We start from the raw sequence: 9,175 nt of genomic DNA on the forward strand, positions 1-9,175 counted from the left end.
CACAGAGTAAATCCTCAGAGATATTTGCTGGATGAGTGAAGATCTTGTGAATAATGTAAGGTTCTATACTCCTGTGCTCTATTTTATTAATAAAGATGGAACTTCTGACCTATCATGAGTAGAATCTGGACACTGCTTTGTTTTGTCAAGAGTATTTACTGCTTTGGGGGGAATTTTATTTCTAGTAAATGATTGTATGCTAATAGAGAAAACTAAAAACTTTCCTAATACTAAAAAAGTGACCATGTTAAGAAAGAAAATAAGAATTTGCCTTGAATAAATTTTATTTAAATTTTATAATTATCTTAGGAGATAAAGAAATAAAGCATAGATGTGTTCTGCCCAAGGTTATACAGTGAGTTTGGCACAAATAGTGAAATGCCTGCCTTCTCAACTCTATGTCACAATCAGGCCTCATTCATCCTGTGGTCCCAGTTTCCACATGTGTTTCAGGGAGAGTTTCTCTATCTCAAAACCTGTTCCTCAGTTTTAGCTTGGGGGAGCCATGGAATAGTATTAGTCAGCTAGTAAAAGCTAGGTTGACTTTCTAAGCCTGCATCATGCTGAGACTTTGAATGGGCTGCCAAGTTCAAGCATGGTTCCTCTTGTGAGAAGAGTTTTACTATTGTGCGGCCCAGACCACTGAGTCATTTCCATCCCCTGCTACGGGCACTGCTTCAAACAGGACCTCACCTCCCCATCTCCCAGTAAAGAGGAGCCACAGGAATTGATGGCACTCCTAACATTTTCACAGTTGGACTTCTCCTCTCAGAGTTACAAATTAAAGGAATTAACACTGTGGGGGCTTGATCCTGTTCATTTAATTGGTCCTAATTTATGATCCATCTGGATCTCTACCCTACAAGAAAATTTAAATTCAGGCTAAAGAGCATATCTCTCTGTAGAATGAACAGTAGGAAAGGAGGGCATATTTGAAGGAGGAAGACAGGCTGGTTGTGAAGGGTAAGTTCATTTCCAGCTACTTAGGTTTGATAATTTCTCATTTCTGTCTTACTGAGAGTTGGGATGTAGGACTCCACCAGTCATCTCATATTTGAGGGACATAGTCTAACCTCTTTGGATGCCATATTTAGTCAGGCAATTTAAAATCTTGTCACTCCAGAACAATTCCATTGTTAGAAATTAACCAAAGCAATTAAAAACATGACAGCATAATGTCATTTTAAATATAAGAAGCTCCCAGTCTATGGCCATGCTACTTTGAGCAAGCCCGATCCCATCTGATCTCAGAAGCTAACCAGGGTTGGGCCTGGTTAGTACTTGGATGGGAGACCACCTAGGAAGATCAGGTGCTGTAGGTGTAAAAAATTAAAAAATAAGGGATTGTAAGCTGACAAGGTCCTTGCAATCTGTGAGGTCAACCAAGGATTGCCTCACCTAAAAAATAAAAATATAAATAAATACATACATACATATTTATTATATGTATACCTACATACATACATACAAGAAGCTCCCCTTGCTTGAAAAGTTGGATCAATGTAAAACAAATGAACAATCAGAATTCTGCTCCATATTCGGAAATGACTATAAATTGGTATGAATATGTGTTTAAATGTTGGTGACAATAAATATTAAGGCAACTTCATATTCAACTTGAGTATGAATTAATCTAAATTCTGAATAGACTAAGGAAGAGGAAGAAAAATTTGTTTTATTTTGTTTTCCTTTAATTTTTTATCAAGTTATACTATATAAAGTTTGAAAACTGGAAGTCTAGCAAATCTAAATTATATGTTAATACCCCATCACACTACCTAAACAAAAATAAAACCATGAATGACAGTAGGAAAAGGAGTTCAAAGTCAATCTTTTAGATGCATTGAATGTGGAACACAATAATACAGTATGATGACTAGTAACCATCAGCTTGGAATACAGAGCGGTATGTTTGTTTGGTAGCATTATTTGAAACCGTTGGAACAATATCTTAGTAAAAACAACTGCAGGTAAGTACATTTAGAACACATAGCATACAATTATTTAAAATTCTAAGTTTTAGGGACAAATTATTTTTGTTATAACCCAGATCCTTTTTAGAGTCTTCAGACACCTCGACATCTAGATAGTGATAATTTGAGTCTCTAGATTATGTCCTATAAAAATTCAAGGTCCCCCCACTCCATGAGAGTACTGTGATTTTCTAAAGAGCCTTACATTTGGGGGAGGGAAGACTTCTAGTTTTAAGCATCATCCTCATTGGCCTCTGAATCCTTTCACTAATTTTTAAAGTGAGCGCCAGCATGTGATAAGCCTAGGTATTTTTGCTGTTGTTCTTGTGGGGGGAGGAGTTTGAGCAGGAAATAAAAAGGGATTAACACCTGAAAAAGTATATATTTTTTCCATGTAAACTGATAACAATAAGATGTGGACAGAAAGTGGTAGAAGAGGCAGGCACCCTAATAGCATATCTATTATTTTTATATTATCTTTTCTATAGAAATTTAATAAAATATTTGTTTGTATTATTTTAGGAGAAAAATCAGATTTCTTAGGAAGTTACTAACAAGTATTTTTTAAATCTGATTTTGTAGTGTTATTTATTATTATTATTATTAAGCTTAATAACAACTTTTATTTTATTTTTTCTTTTTTAAATATTTTTTTAATTTTTCAATTACAGTTGATATACAATATTAATTTCAGGTGTACAATGTAGTGATTAGACATTTATATAACTTATGAAGTGATCACCCTGATAAATCTAATACCCATCTGTCACTACACATAGTTATTATAATATTATTGACTATATTCTCTATGCTATACTTTACATCTCCATGACCATTTTCTAACTACCAATTTTTACCTCTTAATTCCTTCTCTTCATTTACCTATTCCCCCAGCTCCCTTCCCATTTGGCTAAAATTGAAATGTTCTCTTTATCTGTGAGTTAATTTCTGTTTAGTTTGTTCATTTATTTTGTTCTTTAGAAATCATATGGTATTTGTCTTTCTCTGTCTGACTTATTTCACTTACACAATACCCTCTAGGTCCATCCATGTTGTTGCAGATGGCAAGATTTCATTCTTTTTATGGCTGAATGATGTTCCATTGTATATATGTACCACTTCTTTATCCATTCAGCTATTAATAAACACTTAGGTTGCTTCCATATCTATGTTATTGTAAATAATGCTGTAATGAACATATAAATGCATATGTCTTTTTTAATTAGTGTTTTGGGTTTCTTCAGATAAATACCCAGACATGGAATTACTGGATCCTTCTTTGTCTCTTGTTATAGCCTTTGTTTTAAAGCCTATTTTGTCTGGTATAAGTATTGCTACTCCAGCTTTTTTTTTTTTTTTAATTTCCATTTTAACGAAGTAATTTAAAGAAGTAATTTCAGTCTGTGTGTCTTTTGAGATGAAGTAAGTTTCTTGTAGGCAGCATGTGAAAGAGTCTTGTTTTCTTACCCATTCAGCCATCCTACGTTTTGTAATAAAAAATCATTTAATCCATTTACATTTAAAATAATCATTGATATATATGTAGCTATTGCCATTTTATTAACATTTTTTATCTTTTTTTTCTTTTTCTTCTTAAAGAAGTCTCTCTAACAATCTTATGGAAGCTCTCTTGTAGGTAACAAACTGTTTTTTCTCTTGCTGCTTTTAAGATTCTCTCTTTGTGCTTAACCTTTGGCCTTTTAACTATGTTGCATCTTGGTGTGGGCCTCTTTGGGTTCATCTTGTTTGGGACTCTCTGCACTTTCTGGGCTTGTATGCCTATTTCCTTTGCCAGGTTAGGGAAATTTTCTGTCATTATTTCTTCAAATAGGTTTTTGATTTCTTGATCTTTCTCTTCTCCTTCTGGTATTCCTATGATGTGAAAGTTGGCACACTTGATGTTGTCCTGGAGGCTCCTTAAACTATCCTCATTTTTTTGGATTCTTTTTTCTTATTGCTGTTCTGATTGAGTATTTTCTGCTACTTTACCTTCCAAATCTCTGATTCAGTCCTCTGCTTCCTCTAGTCTACTATTGATTCCATCTAATGCATTCTTCATCTCGATTATTGTACTTTTCACTTTTGACTGGTTCTTTTTTTGTTTTGTATCTCCATTTTTATGTTTTCTATCTCTTTTTTGAAGTTTTCATTGAGATCGTTGGGCATCCTTGTCTTGACTATAGCCAGTGCCTTGAACTCTGCGTCAGGTAGATTGTTTGTCTCCATTTTGTTTATTCTTTTTCTGAAGCTTTATTTTCACCTTTCATTAGGAACATGTTTCTTTGTCTCTTTATTTTAACTGCCTCTTTGTGTTTGTTTCTATATTAGGTAGAGTTGCTATGTCTCCTGGTCTTGGTAGAGTGGCCTTATGTAGTAGATATTCTGTGGGGCTCAGAAATGCAGTCTTTCTAGTCATCTGAGCTGGGTAACCCAGATGTGTTCCTTGTGTGGGTTGTGTGTGACCTTCTGTTGTAGTTGAGCCTTGATTGCTATTGGTAAGTCAATGGGAGGGAGTGATTCTCTGATTGGTTGTGAGTACTGGCCATGACTACAGTAGAGAAGCTATTGTGCAGGGGCTGACCTTATGGAGCAGGATTCACCTTAGCAGGGCTTTGGTGGCTACCAAATGTACCCCTTGAGTGTGGAGGAGGATGAGTGGTACTCTAGTGTGGTCTGAAACTGGCCACCGGGAGTGTTGGTTCTGGGATCTATTGGTAGGGGCTCTGATGCAGGCCAAGGTAAGCTGCTGCCTGTGTCCTGCCCAGGGCCACTTGGTATGAGCTACAAAGTGATCTGAAGATGATTGCCTCTTGTGCTGGGCTTAAAGGTGCTGGGGAGATGCTAAGCTGTGAACTGAGGTCAGCTGCCACTAGTGCCAATTTTGGGGTTGTTTAGCAAATGGTACAGGGCATATTGAGGTCAGATGCTTCTCATTTGGGGTTTGTGAACCTTTGAGAGACTTTAGGAAAGTCCACAGCAGGAGCCAAGACAGACCGTATAGAAAAGCCACTGGAAGCAGCTTGGGTTAATTTGAAACTTGGGTGTGGCAGGGTCTCAGGGAATCACCAGGGCAGGGAGACTGGTATTAGCCAGGTTAGTGGAGACTCAGATATGCCGCCTTCCGAAGTCTGCATGTTGAGAGGTGTGAGGGCTCAACAAAGGAACAATGGTTTCTGTCAGCATTTCTGTCTGGAAGAAAGCTGCCCCTTCAGCCTTCATTCTGAAGCCAGACAGCTCAATTCTTCCCCCATATGCTCCTGGCACCATCTAAGCTGCTGCCCCAGCACTGGAGCTCAGAGCAAGTGAGTTCATCAGTGAGCATGTTTGAGCCTAGCTGTTCTGTGGCATCTATTGAGATGATAGAGACAAAGATAACATTCCACTTCTTACCTAGACAGCGACTATTTTAACTTGGTGCTTATCCCACAACATAAAGAAGTAATTTCGCTCTGACCAATTGTATTAAGAGGAGCAGTGTCAGATAAATCCTAACAGGGAAAGGTCATGGTCTTCAGGACTTGGTCTCCAATGATAGCTTTCTATTTATAGCTTATCTTCACCACTTTCATTACTCTTCCTCATCATATAATAAACTGATTCTATTGAAATAAAAGTTACAGCAAATTTATCCACCTGGGTCTTATTCGTAGCTGTATTGTGTGAAAAATAAATCCTTTTTAATCCACAAGACTTTGCTCCTTGGGTCAACTGCCATTCCTTAAAAGTATTAATTGGGGCTGGGACTCAATTTTCTTTTAAGTGATATCAGGTTGTAATATTCATATCTCTTGGGAAAATTAAAGCATGCAATTACTTAGGTCTTTCAGGTGGTAATTACTTAGGTAGCTGTCTTCTAACTGGTTACTTTTAATAACAGAACATTTTCACCAAGAATGCAACCTTTATATATAAATATGATAATAGAAGAGTAAATATTTTGGAAACACTGTTAGGACCCCAATGCTTTGTGCATTTGACACCCTTCTTGTTCTCCATAGTTACCCTGTGTACTCTAAAGAAAATATAATACTCCATGGAACTCAGTTGGAAAGCAACAGGACTAAATTAAAAAGAACCCAGAAAAATAGTTTAAATAAATGATTATATTTGACAAGAGTATCATAAAGGTGATCATTATTCATCACTAACATGTTTCTTCTTATTTATATACAGTCAATAGTTGGCCTTTCACACCTTGCAATACTTATATAGACTGAAGAATGACTTAAGGGATAGATAAACTGTAGTTATTGTTGCTGTTTCCATACTAATTTGTCATTCCTTCTCTCCATCGCAGAGTTCAAAGTTGCTTATCTAGTACTCCCCTCTGCCTCATGAATCACCTCATGCCTTTACTCAAAATGAAGAATTCATCTAAGATACATCATGTTCCTTTCAAGTATCAGGTCCTACACACCTCCCTTGGGGAAAGACACTATTAAATGGGTGCAGCAAGACATTTCTTAACTCCTAGCAAGTTTTCAACACAATTAGCCTCCTCCATGGATCTCTACGAATGACTAAACTAAAGGTTTCTGCCTCCAACCCCGCTGACTTTTTCCAGTCTCATTTAAATTCAAATCTTAGATTTCATTCTGTGAACATCTGGGTTTGACACCATTGTCACTTCCAATCTCTAACCCAGGAGATTACTTATTAAATAATATATATATTTAATATGTATAATATAAACATATTAAATAATAAATAAATTTCCACTGTGGGGATGCTGTATAGGCAAAATAGCATTGCTAAAACAAAGATGAGATGAACTTGACTTGGCAATGAATTTTCCATTTATCTCCCTTTTGAGGTCATAGATTCATTTCTTGTGAACACCTGATAGCCTTTTAGACTTTTACAGCAATCAGGATACCCACAGAGCTTTAGTTGCAATGAGAGAGATAAGTGTCTACTGAAAAATATCACACTGCAAGCTTTATGGATGAATTTCCTATAGCTCAGGCCATTGGCTCTAAGACAAAGTTTGTGTTTTTAATGAATTCCAGTCCCAACGTATGATCACAGTCCAATCTTAGTATAATTAGATGCAATTATTTTTCTTCTTGCTCTATAAGCCCCATAACAGGCCTTGTGCTTGAATAACATGGAAACTACTTGAGGGGTAGGCTAGATGGGCTCCTAGGTGACCAATTATTGAAGTTCAGCACAATTAGCCAAAGTAAACATTTCTACCCCAAATGAAGTCCTCTAGATTATGGACCTCAAACCAGGCATCTTAAACATCATGACTTTCCTCATGGCACTCTCTTTGGACCCCAAGTGGCAGAGTACTGGGCATGTGGACACTAATTATGGAGCATGAAGATATAGGTAAACAACTAGGTTCACTACTCAGCTGTAAGTGTACCTTTTTATTAGAATTTATTATCAACCATGGATGGTCAAAAGAGACCTCAAAGTAAGAGAAAGGAGGAAGCTTGGACTGGATTTCTTCCTTGTCTAGAGTGAAGATAGAGGGATCCTTCCTCAGAGAAGGGCAAGCTAATTCTCTGCTTTGAGAAAGGCCTCAAACTAAAAAGTGTAACTGGGTTGGTTATGACCAGCCCCCTGGACTCAAACAGACCAACTGGTTAAGATGCTGGTCGGCTCATGGCAAAGAGATAACTAAACCTTTTTGAAATTTATTTCAAAATGATAATTTTTCAAGTATAGTCTGATAGTCTAGAGTTAAAAGTGAAATCTCTATAACTGACCTATCTCTCTGTCAGAGGCAGTAGGTGGATAAGTAGGCATACTCCACTATTGTGGAGTGTCTTAAATTCTCACAGTTGTCCTAGAATCTCAAGAGAGTGAGCCTGCTTCAGAATTAATTGACTTTATATGCATATAGTTCTTTCTTTAACCAATATGTCAAGCAAGAAATCAAAATGCCATGCACTCAGTGGCACCCAAGAACCACCAGGTGGCCATAAAAGCATACGCTGGAGAAACAGAGGCATATATATTTGTTGCGTGAAGAAATGGTGTTGGCTGGTGTCAATGGGTAGCAGTTTGAATCCCTGAAGTTAGAACTGCAAGGTCAAGAGCATCAAGTCTGTCTTTGCCTCCAAAAAAGTGACAGAGCCAAAGTCCTAATGAAGGTGGTGATAGTGAGCCATGGATCCAGAGGAATGCAGACAGGGAGATCAAAAAGCAAGTTTAGTGTAATTCACAGTTTGCAAAGGCCACAAATCCATTGTGCACACGCTTTCCCAACCTGAACAACAGCTTGGTATTAGCTGTAGTAGAAATGTTTATGATGAATATTGGCAAATGTTACAAATCATGGATGGGGTTTGTTTTTCTTTCATTTTTTTTTAGAGTTTTATTGAGATATAATTTGCAGAGAGCCAATTGTCAACCATTTCATTTATCAGTGCACTCTTCTTTCTGACCTGTCAGAATAAAGCAAGCCTCCTTGTTCCAGATAACTTTGTTCACCTTTGCCGAAAGCTTAGAATAAACTCTACCTTGTGATACCTTTGACGATATAATTATTTTGCAATTAACCTGCAGCTGCAGCCTGGAAATTTCTGTTTCTTAAATCAGAGTGAGACAGATGTACTTGGGGTATCTTCTCTAGGTTTACACCTGTTAACACTTCAGCAAAAACAGCTACCAGGGGTTTTGCCTGCTTTTACAATTAACATTTCCCTTTTTTTCCTGAGAAGGATGACGCTATTGTAGACCCTCCAACTCCAACCAATCCACCAGATAAATGCAGTCACTTGAGTGAACTCTGGTGAAACCAACAGAAGAACCGCTCCATAGCCCACAAAATAATAAACCTTTGTCTGAATGCACTAACTTTTGGAGCAGTTTGTTACACATCAGTGGATAACCCACAGAGTATCTTTCCACTCTACGGATTACAATCAGATTATGAACAACTCTCTATCTGCTTTCTTTGGCTTTTGGGCATCTTACATTTTTACAGAGGTTATCTTTGGGGAGATTCAATCACAGGATGAAGGGAGATAAAAAAAAAAAAAACCCATGATAGGGCCCACAAACATGTAATGGAGAGAAGTCCATGGTATGAAAGCCAATTGAGTAAACAGGAAAAGTTTAAAAAATAAGCACACAACTACAATCGGCCACCAGTCCCCTGAGTGAATTCAGAAAATATTCCCAAAGATAAGAACAGCCTCCGGAGATCAGATCAGAAGGAATACATTTCCCAGCCCTTTTTTTGCTGT

At 37.2% G+C, this 9,175-nt stretch overlaps 1 pseudogene; it reads left to right on the top strand.

Moving 5' to 3' along the window:
• The first annotated feature begins 1,203 nt into the window (after positions 1-1,203).
• Positions 1,204-1,322, top strand: LOC112471148 (annotated as a pseudogene).
• The last annotated feature ends 7,853 nt before the right edge of the window (positions 1,323-9,175 follow it).

Source organism: Pteropus alecto, unplaced genomic scaffold (assembly GCF_000325575.1).
Source record: "Pteropus alecto unplaced genomic scaffold, ASM32557v1 scaffold45, whole genome shotgun sequence".
NCBI classification, from domain to species: Eukaryota; Metazoa; Chordata; class Mammalia; order Chiroptera; family Pteropodidae; genus Pteropus; species Pteropus alecto.